The following is a 19,267-nucleotide window of genomic DNA, read 5'->3' as shown; positions in this document are numbered from 1 at the left end:
GATAAAAAGATTGACTCTGTTGTCAGCAGAGGTGTTAAAAGTATTCACATTCATTACTCATGTAGAAATATAGATACTAGAGTTTAAAAATACTCCTGTAGAAGTTGAAGTATCAACTCAAGTTTTTTACTCAAGTAAAAGTATAAAAGTACTGGTTTCAAAACTACTTAAAGTATAAAAGTAAAAGTAATGTAAGGGGGAAAAAAGCCATTAAGGACAAAAGCCATTGAAAATGAATGCATCTTAGTATAATGCAAATATATTAAAGAACCATATAATGGTACTATTGAGCATTAACATGTGTTTCAGGGAGCAGGAGATATGATGACTAGTTGCCTATAAGTATTGTAATGGTGCAAAAAGTCAAACTTCAGAGGCGTGTTATAATTTATCCTAACCTTATTGGAATGTACATCCAAGATTAGTTGCAGGAATCTGAGGGCAACGGAAGTAAGAACAAAACTGGACAAGAACATCTGAAACAACCACAACCAAATTCACTAAATCCGGATGGCGCAATTTAACTGGATAGTTTTTTTTTAAAGGCCGAAATGAAATAGAGTAACGAGGCTGTTTTTAAAATGTAAGGAGTAAAAAGTACAGATAATTGCGTCGTCTGAAAATAATTACTCCAGTGAAGTATAGATAACCAAAATTTCTACTTAAGTAAGGTAACGAAGTACTTGTACTTCGTTACTTGACACGTCTGGTTGTCAGACACGCTTTTGGCAGCTTCAACACCTTACAAAAGTCAAGCCCTTCCTGATCCGTGGTGACCTTGGGAAACTTTGCTATGTTTTTGGTATTTTAGTGCTATATATAGCCTTTAAATGTTCTTCAACCCAGCAGAGCTCTGCATCCAGCTGGCCCAGACTTGTTAGAGGTTGGATGAGGTGGAGCACTCGCTCCTTGAGTTACGAGCCATCACTGGCCTGCTCTGTTCAAATCCAAGCTGAAGACCCACCTGATCACAATAGCATTTGCCTCATAATAGCAGTCATTTCTTTTTTACTCTTTTATTTTTAATGGGTTTATATGGGAATTTCTTTATTTAATACATTTTTATTTATCTTATGAATATTTTTATTCAATTCGTTTTTGTTTGTCTTATGAATATTTGTATTTAATTAGTTTTATAGTCCATGTTTTTATTTTAATTGTGAAGCATTTTGGTCAACACAGGTTGTCTACAAGTGTTAAGACTTATTAATTGGGTGATTGCTTTAAGTTATTTTAACTGTATTCATAGAGAAATAATCTGTATTTTCCATTTTATATGTGCATAATATTGTTTAATCAACGTTTGCAATATGTGAGCATAAAAAAGCAGTGTTGAAGCTCCTATCTTCATTTGTTTCCAAGGGGCAAAAAAGCCCAGTGTGATGCATGTAAAAGATTGAAAAATGCTACCTTTAACAACAATGAGTCATGTAAACTGATATCTTACGTCAGCTCTCTATCATTCCTCTGGCATTTTACTCCTCCCCACAAATTCTTCATCGCTGCATGGACACAAAAGTAAGAAAGGACAGATTTAGACCGAACGATTATTGTTTTAGTTCTACTGAGTAAAAGACATGAATGAAAATCACTTTTGCCATTTTTGCTTTCTTGGAGTGATTTTATTTATTTATCATATGATTATTTTCTTTTTCTTATACAACAAAAAGTGATTTTGTTTAAATTTTTTTGTGGATTTATCTCAATTAAATGTTTAGTTTGAAATAACTAAATCAAACGTTTTCTTGTATGGTGGATTGATCAGATGTTGATCATTTTACAAATTAACATTGTGGTTTTGCGTATTTTGGCGTTCCGTTTTTTTTTTTGTTTTTTTGTTTTTTTGTCTGCACACATATTAATACCATGCTGGTAAGAACCTAAGGCATATATATGTGCATTGTTAATATTAAATACATATGATATTTTTTTTTTAATATGTCACATATATTCATCTTATTAATATTAATATATATATACATATAGATATATATGTATATATATACATATATATATACAAAATCATATATATACAAATATATATATACAAATATATATACAAAATCAAAGCTTTCATATAATAGTCAGCATTTGCAGTGAATCAAAACATTTAATCAAAGTTATCCTAATACAATAATGGATATTGTTCAACATTCGGGCATAACTTGTGTTTTTGATCCACTCAAATGTTTATTGATCCGGAGTCCAACTGATGCACTGAATCAAATCTACCACACGGGGGCAGGTGTTGACCAAAGATACAAGAGGGGAATGAGAAGGAATGCAGCAGATTGTGTTCATTTTAAAAGACAATGAATATGAGCATACATATGCAATTATTAACATTAAAATGGGCATGCTTGTACCTGCAGAGAATATCAAGTATTGTTTTACTGATTAAAATATGCAGCCTTTATTTTATAGCTTCCCAACCACTGACAGACAACAAAGCAGAGTTCTCCTAGAGTTGGTCCAAAGCCCAGATAAATGGGAAGGGTTGTGCAACATGAAAGAGATTAGAGTCTGCAAGGTGGTGACAGGTCAGAATGTAGCCAGACAGAATATGATGCTGCAGGATGACTCTGGTACAAAAGAGGAAAAGAGCAAAGGGAGAGCAGAATATCACATGGTGGGAGTTGAAGGAAAGCTGCAGTGGGAACTTCAGTAAGGAGTTGACTCAGGCTCAGGTGGAAGGAAACTACTGCCAGGTGTCTGCAGAAAATACAAGGGAGTGTGGCAGGAAGGTGCTTGGTGTGTCATTCAGACAGAGTAAGGAAAAGACTAAGCTGTGGATTGAGGTTGTGCAGGAGCGTATGGACGGAGTCGTAAATACTTGTGCAGAAAATAGAGAACAGTGAAGGTGCCACACTTTTAAATCAAGAACAAGGCAGAGGTACAGAAGAGGTATAGAAATGTCTGCAGGAGACAGGATCAGAGTAAAGAGATTGTTCAACATTACCTTGGCCTGGGGAATAAAGAAAAAGTGCACTACTGCCAATTTAAGGACAAAAGAAGATGCCTAATGCGATTGAAACAGAGAGCTCAGGCTGATGAGCTGCACAATGGGGATAATAGGAAAGAGTAGTGGAAGTCAGGTTAAGAAAATATGGCTATGATCTGCAAGTAGCAGTATTGTTTCATAAGGACAACCGATGCAAAAATTGCCCTGAGAAAAGTGTTTTCCTTTTACTGATGAAATATGAAGAAGGTCACAAGGAGTTGCACTGCATCTTGGCAAAGGAGGGCGTACAAGGGGAGACTTCAGTCACGTACAAAGGATGGGTTCATTTTAGAGGCTAAAATGTTGAGAGCATCATCACATATATGAGTGCAGAAAGAACAGGACATTGTTTAAGAAAAAAAGCACAGAAGGTAATCATGATCTTCAGAACTTTGGGCCAATTTGTGATCTCACAAATTCAGCCAAGCAGGATGAGTAAGTGAGTGATCAGAAACATTCATCTTCAGAAACTCTCCCGATGGGGCCTGAGGTCACATCAAGGACAGAACAAAACCACATTGGAGTCTGACTGCAGTGCTTTTGCACCTTGTGAGATCCACTGAAGGCAACTGAGATGGTTTTTGACAGTTATAGATTGTAATTACACCGGTTGAAGGATGCTGGAGATGGAGCTGCCAAGCAGGAGGAAAAGGAGGCAGACCAAGCTCTTGCATACTGACATTCTGTAATATTTATTTAAAGGAGTGCCATCAATGTTACTCAGTAGGAGACTGGTGTTTTGAAAGAATATGGAGTTGGTATGAGAGGGAAATGCAGACAGGGCTAGAGAAAAACAGGTGATCTGTTGTGGTGACCCATAAAACAAAAAGCCAAAAGATTCTTGTAGCATCCTGTGTGAACATTGTAACACATTATAGGCAACAAGGAGGACTCAAGAATGCAGTGGGTCGTTATAGCTGGTTCAAAGAAATGTTAATATAGATAAGAAAAGGTGTTACAGTGTGGATTTGTTTGATGTCTGCATTCCTGGAAGGCAGCACAGGCAGAAGCAGACTTCCCCTGGGGGGGCCACGTGTGCATCTACAATAACTGGTGGCTGAGGAGAAACCACGAAGAAATGGTTAATTACAAATTCTGGAGTCAAAGCGATAACAGAGTTACTACATTCTTTCACGAGCATCATAAACAAGTGACCTGGTTTACCATGGATATGGAGCACAACTAACCGTGTTGACCTGGTCTGGCCCTTAAACAGCTGGCCCTGAGGAGAAGGTGATGATGAAGGCAGGCGGTGCAGAGCAACCCAGACAGGGAATTGGTTTTAGTTTTTTTTTGCTCACTGAACCCAGATTTAAATAGTTACAAACAGTAATAAACAAATGGCTCTTATTAACATACTTTATATGCAATTTAAAAGTGAAAGGTGCAGCAGTATGAGGTAGACATGTAAATGTAAATGTACTTTATCTATATAGCACCTTACATCGACCTACAGGTGAACCAAAGTGCTTTACATAATAAACATACAATCAGAAAAATAAAACAAGAATAAAACATATGACATGGTTATTGAAAGGTGCATTGTGAGTTGATGAGCTGGTGGTGAGCTCTTCCCAGGGGAGGGTTGAATGAAAATTGCATAACGCTATTTTATTTAACAGACAGGAAATTATATTTCTAGTGAAAGATTTATACTCTATATTTATATTTTATATTTTTTTATTGTTGTCGATTGTAATTCAAGTATTTTGGCGTGTTACTTTGCCATTGGTCAATTTGAAAGTCTTTAAGAAACCACGTTGTTGTTCAATCATACAAAAGTCAAAATTAATTTAGTTTTTTCGTTTCTGTTTGTTACAGTAGAACTCCAAAAGTCAAGTGCACTGTTGTCACGTGTTTAGGTCTCCCTGAACAATATCTGTGTAACCAATGTAAGAATATAACGTGTAGGTTTGAACTGTTGAAAACACTGGCATTTTTGAAATATATACGAAATCCTTGAAACTCTTATGTAAATTGCATACTTTGATTTTCATTGTGGAAAATTCAGACATTCCTGAGGAGTCTGATTTCCCGACCCTGCAAAGATAAAACACCTGGGGGCTTTTCCATTTAGGATAGCGCGAACTTGATTTGCACGTATCTGTCATCATGCTGCCTCCGCATCACAAGGTAAGCAGCAGCCTAAGCACCACCTTCATGTGTTTATTTGTGTTTATCGTTGTGAGCAGTGAACTTCCAGCTGGCAGAGGCGCTATCTATCGGTGCGTGGAGGTGGCATCCCTCTATCGGTGCAGGCAGGTAGTTGGAGCTGGCGGGTCTCTGCAGGCTTCAGCTCCAGAGCTGTCGACAGAAACTCGTGTTAGTGTCATCCGCGGAGGGAAGTTTGCAGTGCAACGTTTTTCCAGAAGACACTGGCATTATCTGCGCGGCAGCCGCGGGTTTCAGCTGTCAACTCAGCAGTCCTGGACTGAGCAAGTGTGCAGGCTGCAGCAGCTCTCTGCAGCCCATCTGCAACTCTCTCAAGGTAGGACAGGTTTCCTGAAGGGCAATTTGAGTTTCAAGATTTAATTTGGACTTCGATTCAAAAACAATTTATTTTAAGGGTAGGACCTCTTCACTAATGCAACATTCAGAAGCAGGATACCCACTGAGAGCTACTGCTAAGGTTGAAATACAATATCAATTCAAAGTTGCATGGGACTTTATTATGTGCATTGAATTTGATTAAAAATGCAGCTTCGTGTTCCTCTTTGTCTGCTTTAACCACTTTCATGGCGTATTCAGTAAAACAGACAAGCTCTAATGTTGTTTGCAGGTCTGTTTGCAAAAATTAGACATCTTTATGTCCCACCTTATCTCAGAGCTGAGCCATGCAAATGAATGAGTTTAATTCTCTCCATCATCCAGATCTGAGCTGTTGTCATGGCCTGTAATATTTTTTTGTCATATAGAATTCCTAACTTGGCTTGAGATTTAATTTCTTGCACAAATGTCTCTATGTAAGAACTAATTGCACTTGACTGTCATTCAGATATACACAGAAGGTGAAATTGCAATAGAACCATGTTGAAAGATTTTGTTTTGGCATTGTTGATTTACATTTGACTGGTTTGAATCTACCAAATTTCAAAGAAATAAAATTCTGCGATAACTAGTAGTAAATTCTTCTGTGCAGGATGTTTTATAGAGCAGCAAACTGCAGAAACATGTCTGCTTGCAGGTCTTAAAATGGGTTTGAGATCCTTGATTTGATATGCATTTAACTAAAGCAAGCAGTACACGGATTGATTTACAGACAAAACTGGCACACTAATTGTTGACGGTTAGGTGAATAAAGTAATATAATACGTTTTTGTTAGAGAGAAATACAGGAGATTAACTTTGACTGGAAAATGGACCATTTTATAGAGTCAAATTACACTTCTGAATAGGTCACGCTGTCCTTCTCGGCTTGTAAAATGTTTCCAGGATGCTTCTATTTTGATATCTAATAAAGCTGCAAAATAAGGATACAAAATCTTGAATTTTACAACTAAAAAGGAAGTTTAAAGATGAATTCAACCACTTCAAGGGGAAAAAACAGCTAAAGCTGTGGTGCAGTGTTATAATAGCCCCTACACTTAGAGCAGAGGCACAGTGAACGGTGTCTAGCGTTTCACACAAATAAGATGTTTACTGCTGCGTGGCCACTTACCTGCAAGCCCAGCCATGCTTGATATGCATCTGTGTTTGTGTGTGTAAAAGAGGCCAACTGTGAGAAAGACAAAGATGGCTAGATGAAGTCGTCAGATTCATAAACCACCTTTTGGAAACGTCTCAACACATATCCTCATTGAAATAAGATGCTTGCATTTGCAGGGAAGTAGTATTCTTAAGATTACCTGGAAAGTTCACGGGGGGTTGTGATTCTTAGCGCTTCTGATTGATGGAGTCCTATCACTGTTCTATAAAGTGCTCTGTGCAATTTTTGATTTCCACAATATCTGATAAAAATCTGTTAATTATAAGTTGCACAACAGTACTATTGCCAGAGGGCTCTTTTTCTGCATGTTTGCTAAAAGTTTTAACAAGACTTTAACTATAATTGTACATGTATTTCACTTTAGATACATTGCAAACTTACTTTTCTGCTTTAGTCAGCATGCACTGCTGAGAGAGGTTGCTTCACACTTCACAGACTTCCTTTGCCTTTTTTTTTTTAGCCTTGACATAAGTTGAAATGCAAAGAGCATAGTAATATTTTAGCTCTTCGAAAAAAGCTCCATGGCATTTAAGTTCCAGGTGCAGTTGGTAGAAATGCGTCTATTGAGTACCTTACCTGATTCACACTGCTGTTAAATTTGATCTACTCCTGCATTTACTGTAACCTCCAGCTAAAGACATTCTGAAAACAGCTTCAGACATGTTCTTAAGGCAAGCAACTAACCACTGGGAGAAATTGATATTCCTCCTGAGTCACATCTATTTTCACATCTCAAATAGTTCTGGGGATGTTGAGAAGCCATTTTAGAAACCATAATATCTTTATTTGTTTTGCTTCAGATATCTTTCTCTGATATCTTCTACAAGCCTTAAAGTGGGTAATTCAGTCTCAGTGAATTTCTCTTCAATTCATAAAAATACAAAAGAGAAACACGGAACTTGCCTGTATTCTGTAAGAAACCAGCAGAATGAAGCTGAGATTTGCAATAGTGACGTCGTCGCAAGAGTGTTACACAAAATACTATCGAGTGAGATTCCAGGGGCCAAGAGCAGGGTTAACATTAGAAGAAAAATATCCAAAAATGTCCAGGGAAATTACAAGCAGAGAAATACAACACTACATATTTGCAGTGGATTTAAAGATAAGATTAAGAGGGATGGGTATGAGTCTGTATGTTGTTCTAGCAATTTTATTGTCTGAATATTAGTGTGGCTCGCTGACATCACTGGTTATACCCAAGATCTGTAATGTTGAAGTAATAGAATTAAGATAAAATAATAAGGATACATAACATTGGTCTTGTTGGTCATTGGTTTATGAGTGCCTTTTCATTTAAAGTTCTCTTTCCAATGATCTCTTTAAGTGGGAAATTGATGTTAACCATATTGTATAGTCTCAGGTACAAGACTGTGAAGGTGCTAACTACATTTATCCATCTATAAAGATGATGTGCTTGTCCTAATGTAGAACATATGTCAGGTATACGAAATACTGAACCACCTGAAACATGGGCAGTAGATTGCTACCCAAGTGCAAGTATCAATTTTTTTAGACCTTTTATTTGAAATAATCTCCCTTCACGCGACTCTGCTGAGTAACGAGAGCTGGAACTGGCTTGGTGGTGATGCTGCTGTTACTTTGCTGTCTAATTCAGTTGGCTGGATCATGTGTCACTCTAATGTGATTGGTAAAATGGATGTCCTTGAATATAGAGGTCAGCCAATCAATCCATTAGGGACTGGCAGAGTAAAATGAAAATTGTCCTCTAATTTTTCATTGGCTGCTTTGCCTTTTTTAATTCATTGTTTGCTGTAGTTCCTTTGGTATTTTGTGAGGAGGATAAGTCCAATGGTGCTCTGGAGATCCAGTGGTCATGGGAAACAGCTGAGGTCAAGCCAACAGGAAGAGGAAAGGAGAGGAAGAGCCACTCTCAGGGGATGAAGCACTGGTTCAGTTTTCTCAATGTATTGAACTTGTTCCCTACTGGGAACATTTTTCCTTAGTTGTTCCCCAGCTCTTTTGTACTCATCTCCTGGCAGCAGTTCTGAGAATCTTTATGAGTATGTTCTTTTAATTTGTAAAAAAAGAGGAAACATGCTACTACTGTAGAAAGAAGAAAATAAAGACATCTAGGAATAACGCATGATGAAGTGTTTGCCTTGGGCAGAGTGCTGGTGTTTCTACTGAGTTCCTCTGTCTTGTGGCTTCCCCACAGGGCATGCTACAGCAGTGTGTGTATACTTACATAATTTTGCATGATGAATAATGATAATAATATGTTTGGACTTGTCTGTAATGGTGTTTAATGTATAGGGATGTATGAAAGATGAAGATGGTCATCTATATACTACAAAACCTCCACAATATCCAACTCCCTAAACCTGTTTTCTTTCCAAAGTGTTAGATTTCATCCATGTGTGTAGCTGTTTGCCTCTTATCTTTCACGATTTCTCAACCAGCCATGTGGAGCCCTTTCAAAGTTTATGAGATAAACCGCTCATAGTTGGGGGGGTGCAAAAAAACTCTCCAAAATAATACACAGCTGTTCAGTAGTCTGTGCTGCTCAGTAACATCCGTCATCTGGCTAAAAGATGCTCCGAAAGGTCCTGACGTAAAGAGTCGAACACAGACGGGGCAAGCCAAAGCTGGTTTCAATGCTATCCTCGCACTGCACCGGCTCATCAATTAACTCCAGTCGTTAAATCTGAGAGACTTGATGGCACGTCTTTGATCATGGAGACGCACACCAACTTCAGCCCGTTTTCTGTCTGCATCCTTTTAAAATCCAAAGTAAAATGGGCCATTTGGTGCTGTTGTGGCAGTTCTGCATAGCTGTAAAATATTGTCCAGACGTGTCGATATTTTACAGACTGTTTATTTTTTATGGCAGTTTTATTCTGAGGTGTAAAATATATTTAAAGAGCAGATTGGGATGTGTTCATGGTTTCCCCCAACACATTACGACAGTACGATTTAGTTTCAGATTCACAATGACATATGTACTTGTTGTAACAAGAAATGTTCCTATTTATGGGATTACAGACTTTATTCGTCACTGATAAAATGATGAAACTGTTTGTTTTAATGATTTCCAGTAATGTTTAAGAATATGTTAGTGTACCCGCTTGAAACTTCAGCATTATGTGCATCTCTAATGTGATAATAAAATAGCCAATGATGCCGACATCTCTGGGTGTGTGCACACAAACATGTTTAAAAAATTTGTTGACCTGGCAAAATAATCATCATTTGTCTTTGAAGCTTGCATTAGGGCAGAAAGAGCACATGCTTTCAGTGTTAGGTCCAGAAATGTAGACGTGTCACTCCATACGCCACGGTAGATATGAAATAACCATCAAGATGTGATCAAAGTACAGAATTTCAGCCTTAAAATAAGAGGTTTCATTAAATTATGGCATTTACTGTACCATTTAGGAATCGTGTCAAAGTGGTGTCAAATAATATTTTGACAGAATTGTGTAATTGTGAACATAACCACATCAATGATCAGCTGAAGTGTGGAGACCGTGGATGTGCTCAGTTTCCAGGGAGACGCTTAACAAGACACTGCAGCCACATTCAATGATTGTTTGTTGGTGGGTCTTTCTGCCTTCAGGTTTGTCTTCAGTGACTGAAAATCACGGTGAATTGAGTCGAGATCCGGTGATCGACTTGGCCACAGCCCTCAGAATTCATCTTGATATTTCTGTCAGCAGTCACATCATCAATAAACCGCAGTGAGCCCGTTTCATTGGCAGCCATACATGCCCATATCATAACACTGCCTCCCCCATGTTTAACACAGTATGCATGCTTTAGATTATGAGCTGTTTCTTTCCTCATCCTTTTTTCTTCTCCTCTTTTTAGATGTGTTGTAATAGTTACGATGATGATACATCTACCTTCTCCAGAGTGTTCTTGAGCTTTGTTGTGAAAGGTTTTCCTACATCAAGGATGGGATTCTGTGATCTTCCACTTTAGTTGTCTTTGGTGCGTTTCCCAGGCCTTTTGATGTTGTTGAGCTCACTGGTGCTTTTTCTTTTAGGAATTAGCCAAACATACTTTGCCACATCAATTACTTTTACTGTCTCTCATACATACAGTACACACATGCACACACACACACACACACACACACACACACACACACACACACACACACATATATATATCACTTTTCAACCTAATGACGGCCTCCTTTGCTTGATTTTTCTTTTGATTTATTAAAAACAGCTGCTCAACACTTGATATCAACTCTGCTCTTTTATCTGCTTCATTTATGTTAAAGTAATAAGGGAGTAGACGAAACCTGGCAAATTAACAGTCAGCTCTCCAAATACTATGAGCTCTTGAAACTGGAGTTACTTAGTTTAAAATGGCTGTAACTTCTGAATAGTAAATGCCCCAATTTTTTAAGCATTTTAAACTAAAAGCATATATTTTTGAACACATTTTGATTACGTTATTCTAAACCTATTGTGATATAAAAGCAAAATCATACAAACTTTCGAATTTTTCCAAATTCATCTGGACTGAGCTGTACAATATAATGAGAGAAAATATGAATGCGTATTAAGATGGCGAGTAGCGTTTAGGGATGGACATCCCAAGCAAAAAACAACTCAAAATCACGAAGAATTGATCAATGATTTTTCAAATAATGCCTCCTCCTCTGATATTTAAATGGATATGAATCTTCCCTCTGTCCCGCTGATGTCTGGTGGGACTTTATATACAGTATGTACCATTTATAAATTAAATGTGAATAGAACAGAGAGCATATTCATTCTCCTGAATGACCTGCACACCTCTATTTAGATAAACTGAAAACGGTGATAGCCTCTGGCAGGATTCCATATAATATATGAACAACTCCCCCTTCTTTAATCTACATGATAGAAAACGCATAGATAGGGCAGATGTGATTGATGGATCCTGAAGATGGATGGTCATAGATGCGTTCTGGAGAGTGGTGAGCCTGACAACCTCCAGTGACCATCTCTGACATCCTGCACATTCTTGTGACGTCCCTTAATGTGATTTGGTGGAGGATGAGGCTTGCTGCATGTGCTCAAGTCACAGCATCTTCGTCTAATAACACTTTGGTTGTTCTGCTTTTTCCTCAATGGCCAGCCACCACACACTTACAACGCCGGCATAAAACATAGTGACAGTACAATCTTCTACATCCATGTGCACTCTGCCCACGCGTAACACTAAACATGAAGGGCACAGCGACCGTTACAATCCACAACAAACAGCAAATCATATACAGCAAAGAGAATCTTTTTATGTATTTGTTTTGTCAAAACAGAAATAATTTCTTATTGATTCAGGTATTAGTAATATCTGTGTCAATCTGCTTCATCATTTGCATGTATACCAGCTATATTCCTGGCTCTTAGTGAATATTGGACTGCCCATATCTAACATTAATCTGAAAACTTTGCAAATGTTTGTAAATTTAGATACGTTTTATTCCCTTCTTTGTTGTGACAGTTTCTTCCCTTAATCGTACGCGGAGCAGCAAAGTTGGATCCGCAGTGCTTTGCTAGTGAATAAGTGTGCTTGTACTATAATCTGAAGTGATTATGAGCAAGCGTTATATCAATATACACACACCACCTGAAACATGAAGGCCACTGACAGGTGAAGCTGATAGCAGAGATAAGTCATGTCAGGTTACAAACCTCCCAAATACCAGTCCAACAGCATCTGGAGGATGAACAGGACTAGAAGGCGTCATCTCCTTCTTGCTTTAGGGGGTCTTGCTCAATAAAAGGCTGTTTTTTGTAATGTTTTTTTCTTAGCAGCCCACTAAGGAGACTTTTTGAAATAATTAGCAAGCAGAACACATGTATAACAATAATTGAGTAATGAATGGTAATTTTAGGGCTTTATGTAGTGATGTTGGTTCTTATGTACATATTTTATGTTTATATAGTTGGTTATTTTATGTATTTGTAACTTTTGTGCAGTTAACTGCTGCCTGTCTTGGTCAGGGCAATGACTTTAAATCTTAAGAGTTTCTTTCCCTGGTTAAATGAAGGTTAATAACAATGAAACATTAGTTTCGATAAAACCTGGATTGTGAAGGATTCCCTTAATATTTGATCAAACAGAAACCATGTTGAATAAGACTTGTAGTCATTAATATGCCCTGATTAACTTTTCTTGCCCACCTAATAAAAGTGTATAAAATATTATAATACTATACATATTTTTTAAAGTAAAGGCTTTTAACCTGTTTTGAATTACAGATCCTGCCATGACCTTATGTATGCAATGCATTTTGGGTCAGTGATGACATCATTTGGTTACCATTAACACTTGAATATGTAACCTAATAATATAATGACTCTAACTCAGTGCCAGGGGGAGGTGGTTTTGGTTGTCATTTCCACTCCAGACAACAGGGGAAGTTGAGCAAGTATTCACAGGTTTTTTCTTAAGGAGAATAGAAATCTTGTTAAAGACCTCCAAAGTCTGCTGTTGTCAACTTGTGCCAAGCGGAAAGAGCTCACAGGTGTTACCTGTTGTAATGGGGAAGTATAACCAAATCTCTTGCTTATTATTGTCTCCCACCCTGTTTCTGGGGCCTCCAAAGCACAAATGGGAACTTTCTGTGATACAATAGAGCGGGATTAACTTTGTTACTTTTTTTATACACCTTCTGCAAGGCAGCTATAGACGAAAGCTCTAATTATTATTTGATATGCACCCAACCAAAAACAATGATTGAGTTTCAGTGTTTCCCACAGAACCCTCAGCCGCAGTTGGTCTTTGTTCAACTTAAAACTTCTCAGCCTTTCAAACTCAAGTTCCAACACAACTCATCTCTCGTCTTCCTTCCTCTCTGATCTCTCTCAGAAAATGTCAGGTAATGTCTAAAGTGTTGTCTTCACTTTTTAGCCTGGACTAAACTGAGGCTGAACAGAAGTTATATTTACCACACTAAGTTTTTTGGATTGCAACTTAAACAATGATGATGATACGAGAGCATTTATTTCTAGTATTACAAAGGCAAAGAGATTGAGTCTTTCTTTTTCAGTATCACACCACTGAGCTAAAGCCAATATTAATACAATAAGCCACACAATTCCCTTGAACAGTTTTGCAATGATTTTTCAGTAACTGAATTATATGATGATGCATAGCTTAATAATGCGGTTCGAAAATTCTGGAAGTACTTTGTTTTATGTGTTTTATGATTATGCTCTTCTGACTCGTCACTATTTCTCTGACTAATCAAAACAGTTGCAATGTCTCTCTGTCTTATTTTGATTTTCCATTGTCTTGTCTTTTCTAATGATAATTTGCAGTTGTACGAGTTGCTTTTTTCTGTCACGGACTCACCTCACCAAGTGATTTCTACTCTTACACATTTAATCATTCATTCATTTGAATGATTTGTTGTCCCATGCGAATGTGCAGCACCAGTACAGAGTTTGATTCCCAGAACAATACCCGATGACTAGGAGTGTTTGCAGCATTAGTGTTTCCTTTAGCATTGTTGCTAACAGCTCATTAAACTGATAACAGGTAAGACCTGGCTGCAGACCTGCCGTGGTAAAACAAGTTCTTTAGTTATCATTGTCCACATGGCACACAAGTGCACTCAGAAAAGGCCAAAGGCATTTCTATCCCCTGACACAGCAGTAATCTTTTTGATACAGTTGCTTTTGTGTCAGTTTTCATGAAAATTTCTGAATATTTTATAAAAGAAGAACTCATTTGGTTTTTGGTGTCTGCATCTTGAGCACTGCGCTGTAATTTAACTTGGATTCAGACTACACAATTTTCTGAGTCATGTGATCACATTCTTTTAATTGGGAAGTAATTTCCCTGTTAAATTACATGATAGCAGATGCAGAGTCATAAACAACATCAAACAGCGGCTCTGTTTCTTGATTGGCCTCTTAAACCATATTTTATTAAGAGAAACAGGCTGGAAATCCAACTTAGCCACACACAAAACTCATCTGATTATTTGAAATGGGCCGAGGAGGAAAAGAAACGTTGCAAGCTGTTTTGTTATTTATTCAGAAGAATGATAAGATAAGAAAAAAAGACAAACACACAAAGGATTGCATATGCAGAGGGGTGTCTAAGCTCCTGCTTCACTGATTTCCCCTTGGGGAGTTGTTTCCTTATGGTGCCTCACCGGATACCTGGCTCTCTCCTTGGCTGTAGCTCGAAGAGAGATTCCCCATCAGATATTTGGCTTAATCCGTCCGAAATTTGTAATGTCTGTGCAACATGTCAGTGAGCATCTTTGACAAATCTTTGAGTTGTTGAGACATAATGATCTCACCGATTTGATACCAACACTTCAGTGAATCCCGTAACTGGCAAATTGGGCCTAGAAGGTCAACTTTAAATATGTTTCAAGTTGAAGGTTGTTACATGCATATGTTACTTTTGAAACATGTTTTATTATTATTTTGATGAAAACATAATAGAAGGAAGGAACATGCCAACGTGTCATCTAAAGTGACCTACAGGCCTTGGCAGTGGTCCTCATTTTCTGAATACCCTGCTAATTTTATGTTTGGTTGTTGTTTTTTACAGCATATCATTTTATAAGATGCTAAGTTAAGTACAATTATTGCTTTTGAATGTCACAAATATTAATGGTGCTTTCACATGTCCTGTGAAGCTTCTGTCACTGATACTACACAGTATTCTACATCCATATGATAGTGATGGTGTATAAATGGACACTTTACTAACTTGGGTAAGTCAGTAGGTTTGTGGAAGGTTGCCACAGACTTGAATGAATTTGCTCTTTTTTTATCCTACGATAAATATTTCAGTCTAAAAAGCCCTTTTCCCACAGCAATCGTGCTCTTTAAGCTGCTCATGCCCTCATTATGCCAGTGTTTCTTGCCTTTTGTTGGTTTATTTTGGAAAAATGTACCAACTTCGACCCATTAGCTTGACTTCTTTTTCCATCATTGTCCATTACAAATTAAGCAGTGAGGCACATTGAGCATCAAACAGCATGTGTGCAAACAGCTGAGTGAAATGAGCTAAATAACGTAGAAGTGGGTATCTGGCCAACATTGGTCTGGTTGTGTGCGAAAGAACAATTTTAAGGCCTAATGTGCTTCTACAAACAATTATATCATGCTTCGAGTGAACTGGCTTAGATATTTTCGGTTAAATCTCCTCAGCCCAACGTGTTTTTTTTAATCTCAGATATCCTAGAAGGATGTGAATATGCAGTCTGAATGTCTGGCTGTACTTTTTAAATATGCAGCTAAAAGTAAACTGGCACATTCCAGAGCCATTAGCTGTGAAAGGTCACTGAACAGAGGAAAGAGGAGTTATCTTGACTAGTATGTCTCCAATTGTATGGACTTAATCTGCACAATGTGCAATCTGACTTTTTGTGAGAGCTAAGAGCAAACGGTTGGCAATCCTTATCTTGGCATCGGCCCAGTGTTGATTATTTAGATTTATTTCCACTAGTCATCTGAATGTAATTGATTTTTCTACTTCTTCATTGTGTTTCAGCCTCCATCCGAGAGAAAAGAAGGTCTGAATTCCAAAGCGCGTGCGCATCCACGTACATTCCTGTGAAGTTATATGTGACGCCATGAAACACCAGTCTATCTCCCGCTGGTTGAGCCAACTGGGTCTGCCGCAATACTGCACAGCGCTGGAGCAGGAATATGATGGTGTGGAGGTAATAAAAGTTATTCCTACTGATTTCAGTTTCCTGTAAAACAATCCTTGAAGTAGGTGTTGACTAAATTCACCTTCAAGGAACACAAAGTTTAAGTTCCCTCACCAGATGGCGAATAAACAATCTTGTGTTGGATACTCAACCCATTGTAAACCGTTCAAAGGTATTTGATATGTAGTTAGTTAACTGTGTAAAAGCACAACATTTGCACCCAATTAGGTGGCTAAGGCAGAGGTATCGTACTATTATTATTCTTGAAAAAGGCTTTGTTTTTGTCTTAAAGGGCCATTTGCTGAAAATAGAAACGATTGTCCATCGTTTGGCGATTCAGTCTTAAAAACATTTATCTACCTTAAAAATGATCGATGCATGGAGAAGCGGGTGAAGCACCAAAATGACTTTGACTTTTTTGTGCGGAGTGAGCACATGAAAGCCGGCGGGTTTTTATGTTGTTGGCCTATCAGTCTTTATTTTCTGCAAAGAATATTTTAATAGTTGTGCTTCTACTTTAATTCTGTTCAAAATTAATTTTGAACAGAATTTTCTTAAAAAAATCTTTTTTTAATATTTTCTCTCCTCACGTAAAAAATGTATACAGAGGGTGGTCTTAACAACAGGCTGCCTTTGTGGGGATAATGTGGCACGAATGACATTCATGAAACAAACATTACCAAAAAAAAAGTATCCAAATGAGCTGTAAATTAGTGTCTATGTTAGTGTCCCTTTTTGGCTTTTTTGTGTAAGTCGCTTTGAATAATAGCGTAACTGTGAAAGTGTAATAAAACGTAATGTGTTTTTTTTGTTTTGTTTTGTTTTTTTTATTGACCTGGGCCCCTAAAACTGTCTAATGGGGTATTACAATAAGTATTTTGGAGTTCTATCCTGGCAAAGAAAACGAGAAAGACGGCTTGTTTTTAAGAGAGTTTCCCACAGCATTTTAATAAAGTAGCCTAATAAAACTTTATCAGGGGCTCTTCCACTGAATGGACAACAGTGTGGAGGCATTTTTCAACATCCAGCCATTCACCAACCTCATTCTAAATCTTACGCAGCCATTGGCAGGGGGATGAGATTGATGAGCCAATAAGGCATGAATTATCCCATTAATTTACCCAGAATGCAACGCTGTAATTAGTGAACACATTATGGGGAAACTGAAAACTGACAAGTCCGTTGCAAGTATATAGAGAGAGTTTATAGTTAAAAATGAGAAAATGTTAACAGGACTTTAAATATGTGCTTCAGTGTTCAATATTTTCTCTGAACTGAGATGTCAAATAACTCTCCGATCTTAATTCTACATATAATCGGTAAATTCACTTCTGTGTTGGATGTAATTTGTTCGGTTTAAAGGAAAGTCTCGATGTGTTATCTAAAATACAGTTCTGTGCAAAGTTCTGGGGCCCCCTTGTCTTGTTTTATCCCTTCATCCATATATCAACTTCCCTAAGTGTGGATGTGCTGAGGCAGCAGCGTAAGGAAAGAGGCCCAGATCTCCCTCTTCCCAGCCGCCTCCTCCAGCTCTTCCTGGGAAATGCCAAGGAGTTCCCGAGCCAGCCGAGAGGCATTATCTCTCCAATAGGGCCTGGGTCCTCAACGCTGTTGGACATGTCAGAAACAGCCCCCTTTGGATGTGTCCAGGGCAGAGGTGTCAAAAGTATTCACATTCATTACTCAGGTAGAAGTATAGATACTAGAGTTTAAAAATACTCCTGTAGAAGTTGAAGTATCAACTCAAGTTTTTTACTCAAGTAAAAGTATAAAAGTACTGGTTTCAAAACTACTTAAAGTATAAAAGTAAAAGTAATGTAAGGGGGAAAAAGCCATTAAGGACAAAAGCCATTGAAAATGAATGCATCTTAGTATAATGCAAATATATTAAAAGAAGCATATATGTGTACTATTGAGCATTAACATGTGTTTCAGAGAGCAGAAGATATGATGACTAGTTGCCTATAAGTATTGTAATGGTGCAAAAAGTCAGACTTCAGAGGCATGTTATCATTTATCCTAACCTTTATTGGAATGTGCATCCAAGTTTAGTTGCAGGAATCTGAGGGCAACGGATGTAAGAACAAAACTGGACAAGAACATCTGAAACAACCACAACCAAATTCACTCTATCCGGATGGAGCAATTTAACTGGATAGTTTTTTTTTTTTAAAGGCCGAAATGAAATAGGGTAACGAGGCTGTTTTTAAAATGTAAGGAGTAAAAAGTACAGATAATTGTGTGAAAATGCAAGGAGTAAAAGTAAAAAGTCGTCCGAAAAATAATTACTCCAGTGAAGTATAGATAACCAACATTTCTACTTAAGTAAGGTAACAAAGTATTTGTACTTTGTTACTTGACACCTCTGGTCCAGGGCGCATCCTAACTACACGGCCAAACTATCTCAACGGCCTCCTGTTAATGTGAAGGAGCAGCAAGTGTATTCCAAGTCTCTCCTGATGGCTTCACCTTCTGCATTTCAGCTACTTGTATCTGCAGTCACATTCATCACCCACGGGTTAAAGCAGGAATCAGAACATGGATGGATCAGGAAACAGAGAGCCTTGCCTTTTGGCGTTTACATGACTGCAGACACGTCACCGATCCACCTGCTGATCTCCTCCCAGACCTGAAGGAGCTGTTTCCTCAAACGTTTTCAGTGTTTTTAATGAAACCCATATTTGTATGTCAATCTCTTTTATTATAAAAGCCGAAAACATTACCGGTAACCACGATCAGTCAATATCATTGCTGTCTCATCAAATGGTTAAATGTGTGCCTGGTTAGGAGTCACACTAAATTAAATGCTGCCTTTTGTGTATAGACATTTTGTTCTAAACAATGTGTGTTTTTCTTTAAATATTCATTTCTAGAGTTCGACTGGTATTTGTTTTTCTGTGGACGAAAACGATCAGAT

This window comes from Cololabis saira, chromosome 13 (genome assembly GCF_033807715.1).
Source record: "Cololabis saira isolate AMF1-May2022 chromosome 13, fColSai1.1, whole genome shotgun sequence".
Classification (NCBI taxonomy): Eukaryota; Metazoa; Chordata; class Actinopteri; order Beloniformes; family Belonidae; genus Cololabis; species Cololabis saira.
Note: the sequence above shows the minus strand (reverse complement) of the source record.